Source organism: Bos indicus x Bos taurus, chromosome 3 (genome assembly GCF_003369695.1).
Source record: "Bos indicus x Bos taurus breed Angus x Brahman F1 hybrid chromosome 3, Bos_hybrid_MaternalHap_v2.0, whole genome shotgun sequence".
Lineage (NCBI taxonomy): Eukaryota > Metazoa > Chordata > Mammalia > Artiodactyla > Bovidae > Bos > Bos indicus x Bos taurus.
Window position 1 is genome coordinate 14,936,502 of NC_040078.1, and position 15,877 is coordinate 14,952,378.

Sequence of the window (15,877 nt, forward strand, 5' to 3'; positions counted from 1 at the left end):
GGAGGCCTGGCGTGCTGCGATTCATGGGGTCGCAAAGAGTCGGACACGACTGAGCGACTGATCTGATCTGATCTGAGGAAATGATGTTAGTCAAAAAGCAAGTTCTTATTTGAGTTTGAAATGGGTGGTAAAGCAGCGGAGACAACTCACAACATCAACTATGCATTTGGCCCAGGAATTAGTGAATGTACAGTGCAGTGGTGGTTCAAGAAGTTTTGCAAAGTAGATGAGAGCCTTGAAGATGGGAAGCATAGTGGCCAGCCATCAGAAGTTGACAACAACCAGTGGAGAGCAATCATTGAAGCTAATCTTTGGTAACAGGAAAAGTTACCAAAGAATTCAACATCAGTCATTCTATAGTTATATGACATTTGAAGCAAATTGGAATAGTGAAAAGCTCAGTAAGTGGGTATCTCATGAACTGACCACAAATCAAAAATGTTGTCATTTTCAAGTGTCTCCTTCTCTTACTCTGTGACCATTTCTCGATTGGACTGTGATGTGTAATGAAGAGTGGATTTATATGACAACTGACGAGGACCAGCTCAGTGGTTGGACTGAGAAGCTGCTCCAGAACACTTCCCCAGAGCTAAAATTGCAGCGAAAAAAGGTCGTGGTCACTGTTTGGTGATCTGTTGCCCATCTGATCCACTACAGCTTTCTGAATCCCGACGAAACTGTTACATCTGAGAAGTATGCTCATTAAATCAACACGATGCACCAAAAACTGCAATCCCTGCAGTCAGCATAGTTCAACAGGGCCCAGTTCTTCTCCATGACAATGACTGACCACACATCGAACAACCAACCCTTCAAAAGCTGAACGAATTGGGCTATGAAGTTTTGCCTCAAACACCATATTCACCTAACCTCTCGCCAACCGACTGCCACTTTTACAAGCATCTCAATAACTTTTTGCAGGAAAAATGCTTTCATAACCAGCAGGAGGCACAAAATGCTTTCCAAGAGTTCTACTCTGGAAGCATGAATTGTTATGCTACAGGAATAAACAAACGTATTTGTCATTGGCAAAAATGTGTTGATTGTAATGGTTCATACTTTGATTAATAAAGATGTGTTTTAGCCTAGTTATAATCATTTAAAATTCACAGTCTGAAACCACAATTACTTTTTTACCAACCTAAAATCCTTTCAGCTTCTCATGAGCCTCCTGATGTAGGAAATTCAAGAGATGTAGGAAATTCAAGAGATGTAAGCAAAGGGTCCCCAAGGGATACTTCATTCTCCACTGACCCTGAAATGGTAGCCCCCCAAGGAAGCCTGAAGACTTATCCAGAGTTGATGGTCAGTCATTGGGACCCAGCTGGGCCAGAAACTGCAGGAGAGAAGGATGGGCCAGAGGAAGAAGAGGACTTTGACAACCTTACCCAGGATGAGGAAGACGAGATGTCATCAGCTTCTGAGGAATCTGTGCTCTGTCCCGGAACTCCAGGTGAGAGTTGGGCAATATTCTTCAATGTTTTGTGGATTCAGTAATAGATTTAATTTATTGATAGTGTACCTGCTTGCTTTTTGCACTAGAGATAGTCCTAAAATTATTTTTGTCTTTTGTGAGAGGAGAGGCAAAGAGTTAAATGTTCCTTATTATATTTGACTTAAACTCATTTACATTACAATGAATCACCTGAGCACAGTGTAAATAACCACAAAAAAGAAAAAGGATCATAAGCATGGACCCTGGCAAAGGACAGTTATCTTCAGGGAGATGTATCAAAACACATCTGCTCAGGAATTCCCTGATGGCCCAGTGATTAGGACTTGCCACTTTCACTGTTGGAGCCTGGCTTCAGTCCCTGGTCAGGGAACTTACATCTCTTAAGCTGCACAGTGTGGCCAAAAAAATGAGAGAGAAAAAAAAAAAAAAAAAAAAACTCCAAAATCCCCGGAAAAACCCCATTGTCTTCCAACCTCCCTCACCAGTTAATTAACCTCAGTCCCTTCTGAAAAACTCTGTAAGCAGCCCGTGGTGAGCCATTATATCCCTCATGCATACTGTTTGGGGGTTTTTCAGGAAACAGTGGAGAAACTGACTTGGTTCACATCTGAAAAGTACATGAGTCAGGAGGGTGAGTCTGAGGAAGAGAACTCCCAGAAGAGAGCCTCAGCCTGAGAAAGAAGAGCAGGAAGAAGCAGAAAGAATGGAAATCCTGCAGAAAGAGGATGAAATGATGGACAAAGCCATTGGAAATCCTGCCGAGAAGCCACCTGTTACCTGTGCCTCCCTGAAGGCCTCTCCAGAGGTTAAGACCAGCAGGACCCTACCAGGTGAGTAGGACAGGCCTGAGTGGGGACAGGTCTCAGGTGGCCTCATTGACTTAGGGACACGTGCAGAGTGACAGGCTTATAAAACAGATGCCAGTTTCCAGAAGAAATCCTCTGGATCCCGCCTGCCAGTCACCCTACTCCCAAATAGATGTTTAATCTGCTGCCATTGCAGAGAAGAGATGCTCAGAAATTAAAAATTTGTCTCTCGTAAGCTGCTAGATTTGTACTCTGTTCATGCAGGGTTTTATACTGGTTCTTAATTCATCAGTCATGTATGAGGCCAAGAGCAATGTTTATTTCAGAAAGTACTGCTTGTTCCTCACCAGGACATAGTTCTTTGAGAGCCCAGCATCAGACCAAACTTGGACTTCTGTGTTCAATATGCAGTTGCTAAGCATCTCATTATTATCCCAGTTAATGCAGTCATGCTGTCGACTCTCCATAGAGCTGACTTGACAGGGACAGACATTACCTGTCATAGCATTTTTCCAGCAGCTTTTCTCCCAAGTTACTATGTAATTTTGAATAGCATTATGGATGGGGATGGGGTGCCTGTGGTGGGTTGGGGAGAGCAGAGGCTGCAGGTACAGAAAAACAGTTGAATGCTAAGGAGAGAGCATCAAAGCTGCTGGAAAGGGCTGGAGTAATCATTGAGCTCGCAGCAAGCAGGGCCGTTGGGCCCGGGCCAACAAGGACACCTCCAGGCTGCTGTTGCTGTATGATGAGGACATCCTCAAGTGAGATCCACTCCAGGAACAGGAGGATTTGGCCTTTGCTCAGGCTTATCTGACCAGGGTAGGCAAATGCTGCTTCCTGTTCCTGCCAGCCCCTCTCAACAAGACTGATTTTCCTTCAGGGGAGATGTTTTTTAAATGAAGTCTGCCTATTAGGCTGCACAACAGCCTTCTATGCATCTGCCTTTGTTTACCTAGAAATATCAAAAGAGCTGTGTGAGTGAATCACAAGGATGCCAAGTTTAGTCATCAACAAATTTATTGTTACTGCCCAGGCATACCACCCCTCTGTTGCCCCAAAACTGAGGAAAGATGATAGCCACCATCATCAGTGCGAGGGTAGGCTAATAAAGACTTTAACTGAGCCCTTGGTTTGAGAAAATAGACATTTGATACATTGACCAAAAAGTGGACCTCAGTGATCTTCAGAGTCATGAACCAACCTGTTTGTGGCAGCAGTCCCTATCTCATTCTTTTGGTAACCACCTGGTTCCTTTTTACTCCTAGCTAAGTAGAGTCCTAGCAGTGATTGTCATGGTTTTTCTTGTCTCCTGATATTTTACTAACATTCCTAATTTATGTATTATTTACCCTCAGATGATACCATGCTGAAATATATGTAGCAAGCACTCCTTATCTATTTCAACATGGAGGTGAAACCAGGAAGGAGAGGTTTGGACTGTGAGCTAGAGAAAATTTACCTGATTTTGCAGGTAGCACTGTAGTCCCTGGAAAATGGAAAAATTTCCATTCCACACTGTCAGAAAAAGAGCTCTGCCTTGCTCATGGCCCCATGGCTTCCATTAATCATCAGATCTTAGGACCTGTCAGAGGAGTAGCCTCTGATGGATGATCTGGAGCTCTTTAACAGTAACTCCTCCTTCCTCGGTCCCTTTGTTTCTTGTCAGGGTCCAAAGAAAGGGGATTGGATGATTGAAAAGTCCTCTCATATAGGTCTGAGAAGCCCTGCAACACATCCCTGACAAGTATGAATATTTCAGGTCATCCATGAGTTTGAGTCAAGCACTCAGAGGCAGACAGCTGTGGATCTCTACAAGAGCCTGCAAATTCTGCTCCAAGACTGGCCTCAGCTGCTGAAGGACTTTGCTGCTTTCCTGTTGCCTGAGCAAGCACTGGCCTGTGGATTAGTAAGAGAGGGGCAAAGACCACACACTAGGATCCCTGGGTCACAGCAAGACTGGGCTTGGGTTGTGTTGATCAGGACTGTTCCAGACTCCTGGCTGTTTCCATAGATAGCTTTCCCCTAGACCAGGGTCACAAGAGCCACCTCCTTTTCAACAGATGGTCTCCCCAGCTCCTGTTCTCTCCATGTAGAGTGAAGGGTTTGACCTTTGTTGCCAGTGGAGACCTTAGGTACATTAGAACTCTTTGCTCCTCACTGTTGCAAAATAGGCTTTCGTTCAACAAATGTTTATTGAGTACCTGCTGTTTCAGGCAGAGTTCTAGGTATTGGAATGTAGTAATTATAAAAGACTAAAATCCTTGCCTTCATGGAGCTTATATTCTCATGGGGAAAGTCAAGTAATAGCATATTGTATATTGCAAAAAATATATATATATATACTATAAAAATGATAAAATGTATAAACAGCAAAAATATATCATGCTTTATAGTGATTATGTTGCAGTTTTATACACAGTGGTCTGGGAAGGCCACTATGGTTAGGTAACATTTGAAATGTTTGAGAATAAGTGTTTGAACTTGAAGCATATCCCAGTAGTTCTGATTTTCTTGTCATGATGGGTAAACACAGGAATAAAGGATATGATATTAAACTGATAGTCTTAAAACAGTTAAATGGTGATTGGATGATTATACATAATTTTCTGTATTATTATGAGGGTCAAATGAGTATATATGGGAGAATTCTCTGTAGACTGTGAAATGTGTCTGATTGCACAGTTCTGGAAACAGGAAGCAACTTGAGATAGATAACTCTGGAATCTTTCATTTCCATCTTACTTTTCTTGTGTTCACAGACCCCAGAAACCCAAGGTGGATAGATACTAGGGTCTTAAGAAAGATCTCACAAGGAATTCTCTGGTGGTCCAGTCGTGAGGACTTGGCACTTTCACTGCTGGGTCCCAGGTTTGCTCCCCGGTTGGGGAACTAAGATACCACAAGCTGCATGGTGAGGCCAAAAAAAAAGATTTCACCTTTGTAAACCGGAGCCTGTAACTGGGAAAGGTTAATTTTGGCTTCATGCTTGATCTATGACTTTAACCCTTGTTTTCGGTATTTTTGTTGTTATAAGCATATGTAATGGTCTGCCTCAGAGAACCCTGTCCCATCTACCTGACTCTTAAATTAAAATGCCTTTGTTTAGCTCACAGAGAGATAATCTGACCCTGCCCACCTGTGAATGACTCTAAGAAAGAAGGAGCTAATACATCGCCCTGCCTGAGGCTTGTCATTCTAGGAGATACTTGCAAGCATTAAATAATCTTCTTACTTTGTTTCCTCATCTCACTCATCTCTGATTCATAGAAGATCACAGGTCTAATGGGTCTGGGAAGTCACATTATAGTGACTTTCTGATTGGCTAGGTTTTTTTTCTGGTTACTTTGGTCACCCACAGACATCTGGTACTGTTTCCTCTAAGGCTTCTTTTAAAGTTTCTTGCTTCTTTCTCTTTGAACCCTCTGCGAACAGGTGAGTAGCTATGGAAGCAATGGAGGAACTCTGGCCTGGGTTACCCTTCTGTGTATTCCAAAGGTCTACCACCCAGTGTGCCCCAGTAACTGCCACCCAGGAGATGAGGGCTCTTCTTTCCTCTTCCTCCCTTGAGCTGAGGACCAGACCAATTAATATCATGTGGTTACGGGTCAGACACTTAAAAGCCATTAGGGAGTCTGCCACTTGAAGACTCCATGATAGCATAAGTGGGATGTGGATCAGACCAGACAATTAATGTCCCGCCCCCAGCAAGATAGCTTCTAAGCAACTCAGGAACATATTGGTTCAAGCAAAACACTGACCCCATTTTCCCCTCGCTGCCACTTTTCTGGCAAGATTACAAGGCAGATTCCTCAGCATGTCTTCCCTGTTGCCTTTGTCTTTTTCCCTTTCAGTCTAGATAGATTTTCAGGAGCATGGGTGTAAACCTCTGGGCCTTCCTGAGAGGCCTTCTGCCCTAGGCTAGAGGAGGAGGAATGAAGCTTTCTAGCATGGGTGAATGGGCATGTCAGTCCTTTGGTTTCTTTGGGGTGGCCACTCAATTCTTTCAGGAAAGGAGAGGAAAACTTGCCTGTATCTTTGAATTGCAAATTTTAAAATGGGGAAATAAAAATTGGCTTATCCAAGGCAAACAAATCTTAAATGCTTTTTCTACAAATATTTAGCTGTCTAGTCAAGTGAGCTTGAATTGTTCCATCTGTGAGAAACCCAACTTTTAATCCAACCTCTTTGTAAACTGGTGGGTTTTACTTTACTGTACCTGACTCAGGATTGAAATCTTCAAGTTAGAACTGAGGTCTCGTGTGTCTGTATGTGTCTTTGGATAACACTGCCATGGTTGATATGTAAAAGAGCTCTATGTAATTGGCTTAAGCAAAAGTTAACACTTACAAACCAAACAACTCTAAATACAAGAGAAATTAAGCTAAATAAATTTTAGTTTCATGTGAATTTGTAAATATTCAATATTAAATTAGTACCTAGTACTAATGTTTAAGTCAGTTGGTCTGATAGGCATGTCTTATCAACATTAAATATAATAATAATACTTTCAGTGTGCCCAGATTTAATATAAGCTAAATAAGCAAATTTGTCAGCAAAGAAGGTAACTCAATGTAAAGAAACTTTTGAAAATAATACATAAATGAGATGAGTTTTTGAGTGAACATTTAGATCTCTCCAGATATTCTATAACTTAAAAGTTAAAATTGTACTAAAATAAAGTGGTGAAAGGTTTATGAAAAGTGGACCCCAAGGGGGGACTTCACTGGTAGTCCAGTGGCTAAGACTCTGTGCTCTTCATGCAGGGGGCCCAGGTTTGATCCCTGGTCAGGGAACTAGGTCCCACATGCCGCAACTAAGACCCAGCGCAGCCTAAATAAATAAATAAAATATTTTAAAAAATGAACCCCCCAGATGGTTTTATACACTATCAGTCAGGATTGACTAAGTTTAAAACAAGTTTAATGGAGTAAATTACTGAAGTGACGTAGCACACACAGTGGAGTAAACGAACTTATAAAGTAAGCTGGTGCAAAACGTAAACCTGACTTTTCTGTTAAGACTGGTTTGTGAAGATGATAAACTGATTTTGGTAACAGATTTTCAGTTTATATACCTTTTAAGTAATCTATATTTGCTGTTGAAATCTTTTATTGTCACTCTGGCTGAGTTCCACAGTGACCGATGGTCCTATTTGCATTTTAAAATGTCTTTTTTTGCTGTTCCTTTGGCAGGGCTTCCTAAGTTAAATTATAACAAAGTTCCTAATTTTGGGGAGCTTCAAAGGGCCCGTTAGGTGCCCAAGGGGAGATATTTAAACTAATTAGTTTCTCTTGGTCTATTAAACTATAAGGGATGCATTTTCAAATGGGTAATAAAGTTTTAAGTTATATGGTAAATGGTACAGATATTCTAGAGATTGTATGGAGTTCCTGGGAATCTGATGTATCCTGGTAGATTGTTGTCAGTCACAGTTGTAGTTATTTTCTGAAAGTGCTGTGTCACGGCAGTGGTTGGACAGCTTTGTTAATTGCATTGTAATCAAATTTAAGCTGTGCCTTTTTAAAGGTTTCTTTGTGGACAGTTATGCTTTCACTCTAATGCTTTTGCAAAAATGTCTCCTCTTCAAGATTTGTAAAAAGAACTTAACATAGATACAAGTTTCTGATTTTCAGACCATAATGCTGCACTGAATAAAGAAATTGATGAATTCTAATGGGAAACCTGATGACTTTACAAGGCTGTTAACAAAAAGATTAGTTACCTAAGACTGAGTAAACTGGTAAGTATGGTTGTAATTTTTATGGTTTCTATCTAAAAGAATTATTGGTTTAAATATGTGTTCTCCAGGTATAAGAAAAACTTTCTCCTTAAACTAATTATGACTTACAGTAACTTGGTAAATCATACCTTTTATGAGAGAAATGGAAATACTTACCTTTTCTGTCTGGTTGATCCTGCCAGTAGCATATGCTTGTCTCAAAGATTAAGCCAGGTATGTGTAGGTACACACTGCCAGTACAGTGAAACAGCTAATAGCTCATTGAATCAGTTATGACTGCTTTGGTCTTTCAGTTATTGTAACCGGATTACAAAGTTATACTAATCATTGTTTAAATTTGTTGTTTTCAAATCATGCTTTGTCTCTTCTGGCTGCACTATGTCATTGTCGGTGTTACTAGCTGCATTATTTATATTCTAATTTATAAGAATGTTATCTCTTGAAGTAACCAATATGTAAAGCAGGCCTCCAACAAAACTTCTATGGCTAAACGCTGTTTAGGGAATAATTATAATAGTGTGATTCTGGGCATGGGAAGAAGCAACAAGAGAAAATGTTTCCTGGATAATATTAATAGTTAGACAGGATCCAGAGAATTTTAATTATTGATGGGGCCTGGTCCAAAATTTAACACCCAGAGTGACATACCAAGTATTTTTGCCTGATCTAGGATGTGCCTCCCAGCACCATGGGACAAAATTTGATTATGAAGTGCCTCCCAAATATTGATCCAGTTCCTGACCAAGAGGGGAGGATCTGAGAAATGGAATATTTCCCGCAATCAATGATTGCAACCCTTCAGTGTGAGCCAGTGAGCCCCAAGGAAGGGAAATCAGACTGCAGTCAGTCACTCCCTATGATGAATTCTGAGGAAACTCTGAGACTGTAGGATTACAGGCCCCAGATAGCTGAAATGCATATATATATATATGTAAATGATTTAATGAGCCCTGACTCTTGGCGTCTTCCAGTGGCTAGAAAAACACTAAATTTGTTAACTTGAGATGCTGCCTGTTGGGTTTAAATTTAGTATTTCTAAGTCTACAGGTATAAAGTGGACACTTTTCCAAGAGGAACAAAGAAAGACAAATCTCAACATTTGGAGCCCTGGCACTGATGGCAGACACTCCTAGAGAGATCCATCTGACAAAAAGAATAGTTGTCACTCCCTTTTCCCACAAGATTGTGGGATGGACATTGACAGTGGGGAATTGTAACCAGGAAGCGTTAATTTTGACTCCATGATGGATCTATTTCTTTGACTGTAACCCTTGTTTTTGCTGGTTTTGTTATTATAAACATGTAGTGGCCTGCCTCAGAGAGCCCTGCCCCTTCTGCCTGACCCTTAAACTAAAGTGAAAGTGAAGTCACTCAGTCATGCCCGACTCTTTGTGACCCCATGGATAGTAGCCTGCACCAAGCTCCTCCATCCATGGGATTTTCAAGGCAAGAGTACTGGAGTGGGTTGCCATTTCCTTCTACCAGGGAATCTTCCCAACCCAGGGATCGAACCCAGGTCTCTCACATTGTAGACAGACGCTTTACCATCTGAGCCACCAAGGAAGTCTCTTTGTTTAGCTCACACAGAGATAATCTAATTCTGCCTGAGGCTTGCCATTCTAGGAGATATTTACAAGAATTAAAGGGTCTTTTTACTTTGTTTCCTTATTTCCCCCATCTCTGATTCCTAAAAGAACCTGGCATGCATGCCCCGCCCAGATGGCTATTTTGAGATATTAGTCTGCCATCTTGGTCAGCTAGCTTTCCAAATAAAGGCATATCCCTTACCTGAACACCTCATCCCTTGGGTTTATTGGCCTCTCATGCGGTGCAGAGCAAGCTTAGATTCAGTAACAAGCCTTGTCATCCCCCATGTCCCCAGGACATTTTTCTTGGTTTTTATGCTTAGAATCCTCAAGTCCTGGTGAAGCTGTATAGATGACTCTCTTTTGCCCTCTTTCCACTCTGGTTGTTTGAAGAGCAGCAGGCTTTTGAGAAGAGTCACAAGTTTCTTCAGCAGCTGGAAATTTGCTTTGCAGAGAACCCCTCACACCACCAAAAGATCATGAAGGCAGGGCCTCCAGAACTGTGCGGACTGTTTTCCCCAGGAGATCACTGAGGTATTCTGTCTTATCCTGCTTCCCTCCCAGGGTCCCTGTCTCACCTCTAGACTGGGCAATCACCATCCATGACCCCCTGTACCCTCCAGTTCCTTCCTCCTCCTGAGGGCCCGCTCCATCCTCTAGGGTTCCCCTCCCTCTGGGCCCCCCTCAGCACTCCAGGCCAACCCACCTGCCTTCTGGGGACACAGTTCTGCCCTCCAGGGTCCCCTCTGTCCTCCAAGGTCATCTCCAAGGGCACCCTCTGCTCACGAATGTCCTGCAAGATTGGAGAAGGCAATGGCACCCCACTCCAGTACTCTTGCCTGGAGAGTCCCATGGATGGAGGAGCCTGGAAGGCTGCAGTCCATGGAGTCGCTGAGGGTCGGACACTTCACTTTCATGCGTTGGAGAAGGAAATGGCAACCCACTCCAGTGTTCTTGCCTGGAGAATCCCAGGGATGGGGCATCCTGGTGGACTGCAGTCTATGGGGTCGCACAGAGTCGGACACGACTGAAGTGACTCAGCAGCAGCAGAAGAAGAAATAAAGAATAACCAGTGACAACACAATCACTAAAAATTAAACATGCACTAGAAGGAATCAATAGAACTACTGAGGCAGAAGAACGAATAAGTGAGCTGAAAGATAGAATGATGGAAATAACTGCCAAAGAGCAGAAAAAAGAATGAAAAGATTTGAAGACAGTCTCAGAGATCTCTGTGACAATATTAAACACAAACATTTGAATTATAGGGATCCCAGAAGAAGAAGGATCTTCCCTGGTGGCTCAGATGGTAAAGAATCCGCCTGCAATGTAGAAGACCTGGGTTCGATTCCTGGGTTGGGAAGATCCCCTGGAGGAGGGTATGGCAATCCACTCCAGTATTCTTGCCTGGGGAAACCCCATGGACCGAGAAGCCTAGCAGGCTACAGTCCATGGGGTCACAAAGAGTTGGACACAACTGAGTGACTAAGCATAGCACAGAAGAAGAAGAGAAAAAGAAACATATTAGAAAATATTTCAGAAGATTATAGTCAAAAAATTCCCTAACATGGGAAAGGAAATAGCCACTGAAGTTCAGGAAGCCCAGAGAGTCACATATAGGATAAGCCAAAAGAAAAATACACCAAGACACATATTAATTAAACTAACAAAGAGTAAACACAAAGAAAAAATGTGAAAAGCAAAAATTAACATGCAAAAGAATCCACATAAATCCAACAGCTGATTTTTCAAGAGAAACCCTGCAGGCCAGACAGGAGTGGCAGGATATCTTTAAAGTCATGAAAGAAAACCTACAACCCAGATTACTCTACCCAGTAAGGATCTCATTCATATTTAATGGTGAAATTAAAAGCCTCATAGACAAAGTCTAAGAGAATTGAGGGCCATCCAAGCAGCCTTACAACAAATGCTAAAGGAACTTCTCCAGCAGAAAACACAAGAAAGAGACTCACAAAAACAAACTCTAAACAAGAAAATGGCAATAGGAACATACATATCAATAATTACCTTAAATGTAAATGGCCCTCAGCACTGTGGACTTGGTTTGCTCATACTGATTTGTATTTCACATAAAGTGACCCGGTAAGTGTTATAGGTCACCCCTCTATGTGGGAACCCATTTACCTCAACTGTTACATAAGGCCATGAGCTGTGTCTGATTTCAGGAGGATATTCCACAGAAAGTCAGAGTCATCAAGGGACTATTTCATTCAAGGATGGGCATGATAAAGGACAGAAATAGTAAGGATCTAACAGAAGCAGAAGAGATTAAGGAGTGGCAGGAATACATAGAAGAACTATATTAAAAAGGTCTTAATGTCCTGGATCACCACAATGATGTGGTCACTCACCTAGAGTGAGACATCCCGGAGTGTGAAATCAAGTGGTCCTTAGGAAGCATTACTGCAAACAAAGCTAGTAGAGGTGATAGAATTATAGCTGAGCTATTTAAAATCCTAAAAGATGATGCTGTTAAAGTGTTGCACTCAATATATCAGTACATTTGGAAAACTGAGCAGTGGCCACTGGACTGGAAAAGGTCAGTTTTCATTCCAGTCCCAAAGAACAACAAACAATGTTCAACAAGGCCAAAGAATGTTCAAGATATCATACAGTTGCACTCATTTCACATACTAGTAGGTTATGCTTAAAATCCTTCAAGCTAGGCTTCAGCATTACATGAACTGAGAACTTCCAGGAGTATAAGCTGGGTTTAGATAAGGCAGAGGAATCAGAGATCAAATTGCCAACATCTGCTGGATCATAGAGAAAGCAAGAAAATTCCAGAAAAACATCTACTTCTGCTTCATTGACTATGCTAGAGCCTTTGTGTAGATCACAACAAACTGGAAAATTCTTAAATAGATCGGGAATACCAGACCACCTTACCTGTCTCCTGAGAAACCTGTATGCAGGTCAAGAAGTAACATTTAGAATCAGACATAGAACAACAGACTGGTTTGACAAGGCTGTATATTGTCACCATGTTTATTTAACTTATACGCAGAGTACATCATGTGAAATGCCAGGCTGGATGAATCACAAGCTGCAATCAAGATTGCTGGGAGGAATATCCACAACCTCAGATATGCAGACGATACCCCTCTCATGGCAGAAAGTGAAGAGGAACCAAGAAGGCTCTTTATTTATTTTTGGCTGCACTGGGTCTTCAATGCTGTGTGCAGGCTTTCTCTCGTTGCGACGAGCAGGTGCAACTCTCTAGCTGCTGTGTGTGGGCTTCTTATTGCAGTGGCTTCTCTTGTAGAGCAGGAGCTCTAGGGCAGCATGCTCAGTAACTGTGGCCCATGGACTTCGGTGCCCCTTGGCATGTGGACTCTTCCTACACCAGGGATTCAACTCATGTCCCCTGCATTGGCAGGCAGATTCTCAACCACTGTACCACCAGGGAAGTCCTAAAAAGGCTCTTGATGAAGGTAAAAGAGGGGAGTGAAAAAGCTAGCTTAAAGCTCAACATTCAGAAAACTAATATCATGGCATCCGGTCTGATTATTTCATGGCAAATAGATGGGGAAAAAGTGGAAACAGTGACAGAGTTTCTTTTCTTGGGCTCCAAAATCACTGCAGACGTTGACTGCAGCCATGAAATTAAAGCTGCTTGCTCCTTGGAAGGAAAGTTAATGACAAACCTGGACAGCACACTGAAAAGCAGAGACATTACTTCGCTGACAAAGGTCGGTCTAGTCAAAGCTATAGTGTTTCTAGTAATCATGTACAGATGTGAAAGGCCATATATAAGACTGAGCACTGAAGAATTGATGTTTTCAAGTTGTGGTGCTGGAGAAAACTCCTGAGGGTCCCTTGGACTGCAAGATCAAACCAGTCAATCCTGAAGGAAATCAACCCTGAATATTCTTTGGAAGAACTGATTATGAAGCTGAAGGTCCAATATTTTGGCCACCTAATGTGAAGAGCCCACTCACTGGAAAAGGCCCTGATGCTGGGAAAGTTGGAAGGCAGAAGAAGAGGGAGGCGGAGGATGAGATGGTTAGATGCCGTCACTGGCTTAATGTACATGAATTTGAGCAGACTCCAAGAGATAGGACAGGGAAGCTTGGTGTGCTGCAGTCCATGGGATCACAAAGAGTAGGACATGACTTAGTGACAGAACAAGTAGAAGAACAAGAAACCATAATGAAAAATGATATATATACATATATATATTTCATTTAATTTGCTGTACATCAGAAACTAACAAAACACTGTCAACTATACCTCAATAAAATTTTTTTTAAAATCCCAGCTTCTACAGTTTGAAAACAGAGGATGAGGTCAATATGATTACATATAACAGGGATAAATGTAAAATTCTATTTGGCCTTCAAAACCTATTGATGGGCAATAGGAGACCTCACTTGATGAGTCTGAGTAAAAATAACTTAGTCGTTTAGGTGAAAACAAGCTTGGCGAATACCTAGGCTAAGGCTGACTTACACTGTCAGTGCAATGTCCAAATCACAGAAAGGGTAATATAATCTCATCTGCACTGGTCATGACACATATGAAGTTCTCTATTTGTGATAAAAACAAAAATTGCTGTTTTTTGTATTCTTCTGCCAGGCATGTTTTAGAGCATTCTCTAAAAAAAAAAGAAAAGCCATTTCCTAGTTGGATTGTGACCCCACCCTAAACACTGGAGTCTGGATGCTCAAACCTTCTGGATTGTCTGAGACATAGAACCTCTTAAGGGAAATGAAGGAACCCTAGGCTGACAGCAACTCTCACCTTCTTCTCCCATCCAAACTGGGATAGGACTGAGGCAGAAGCAGGGCAATTCGTTTTTCTTTGGGGGGGCCAGGAAAACAGCACAGGAAGTTTGTTATCTCAGCACATTTTACAGGAATCTCCCAGAGGAAAAACTTGCATCTCGAGTTTTTATTTCCCATCTGCTTCCCTATTTTCCACCCCACTCTCTGCTCCAGGGAGTGTAACTGATCTTGGAGCCTGTAGGGTTGGGTCTGGGACCAGCCGCTCCGAGATGACGTAATGCTTTCTCTGGTACACAAAGCGGCCTCCCCCGGCCTCGGCCTTTTGCGCCCCTCCCCCTCTGGGCCGGATCGGGCCCCCGCCAGCACCAGCGCGCGAGTCCCCCTTTTTGAAAAGCCGGCCCAGGGAAACAGGGAACAAAGGCCTGAGAAGAAGAGCCTAGGCGCTGCCAGGAGGCCCAGAAATAGACATCACGTCATCCCCCAGCCCAGCAGCGCCAAGCGCCATTTGGTAGCATCGGACGGACCCCACCATTACGATGCAGAATAGACATGGCAGGGCTCACGTTTCCTCCCGGCCCCAGCATCCAGCTGACCGGCTTCAGGAGTGGCTTCCTTTTTGCTCCCCATCCCCGCACCCCTCTTTCCCCAGAGGCCGCCGCCTCCCCTGGCTGCCTGCCACCCAGCCCACAGTCTCCAAGCTGCCATCTTGATGCCCCATCCCCCTTGCCACCTCCCTCCCCCGCAGCCCTGAGGAGTGGGAGGGGGAGGAAGGGGCACCGCCCTGCGTGCCCCAAGGGGGAGGGCTCGGCCTACCTCGCCTCTCCACCCCTCGAAGGAGGGGTTCACGTCCTTGGCAGGCTCTCGGTTTCTCACCTCCAGCGGTACTCACAGTGCACCATACAAGGTTTTCGCATCCTGGACGACCCCACCCTTGCTGTGACTCTGGCCTTCTCGGCCCCTGCAGCCCAGAGCTCAGGTTCGGACGCTGTCCACTGCCGGCGATACCACCACCGTAGGCCCGATTCTACCCACCACCACAGGCCCGATTCTAGAGGGGCTGGCACTTGAAGGCCTTGATCTGGGCCTCACGTTCTGCCCAGCCGCTGAGCTCCCTTGGCTTGGCAACGGTTTAACCTACCCCAGGCTTAGTTTGCCAGATTTTTACTTACCAAAGCTAGGTCGGATGTTGGTGATCTCAGCAATGTAATCAGAGGCTATTGCTATAAATGCTTTTGCAATGGTCAGACAAGTCTGGGGCCTCCAGTGGGTACCGAGGCCGCCGCTGCAGAGCATTAGGTTAGGGAGGGGGAAGGTATCTGGCGGATGCCTCCTGCCACGGTCTGGTCCCTGGTTGACAGCTGCGGTCGCCTCTTAAGATGTTCCAGAGTTGCGCTGAGCAAAGGATGCAGCCAGACTGGTCCTGATGCCGGACCAGGAGGCCCCTCCTTCCTCCCAACGGCCTTTGGCTAAAGACTCCGCCTCTGTCCGAAAAGTTCCGGAAGGCAAGCTCCGCCCTTTTCCGGAAGATGCTTGGAAGGGGG

General features: G+C 43.6%; 1 pseudogene; it reads left to right on the forward strand.

Annotated features, from left to right (window-relative positions):
- LOC113885485 overlaps positions 1-4,168 on the forward strand; it is a 45,091-nt pseudogene extending 40,923 nt beyond the window's left edge.
- The last annotated feature ends 11,709 nt before the right edge of the window (positions 4,169-15,877 follow it).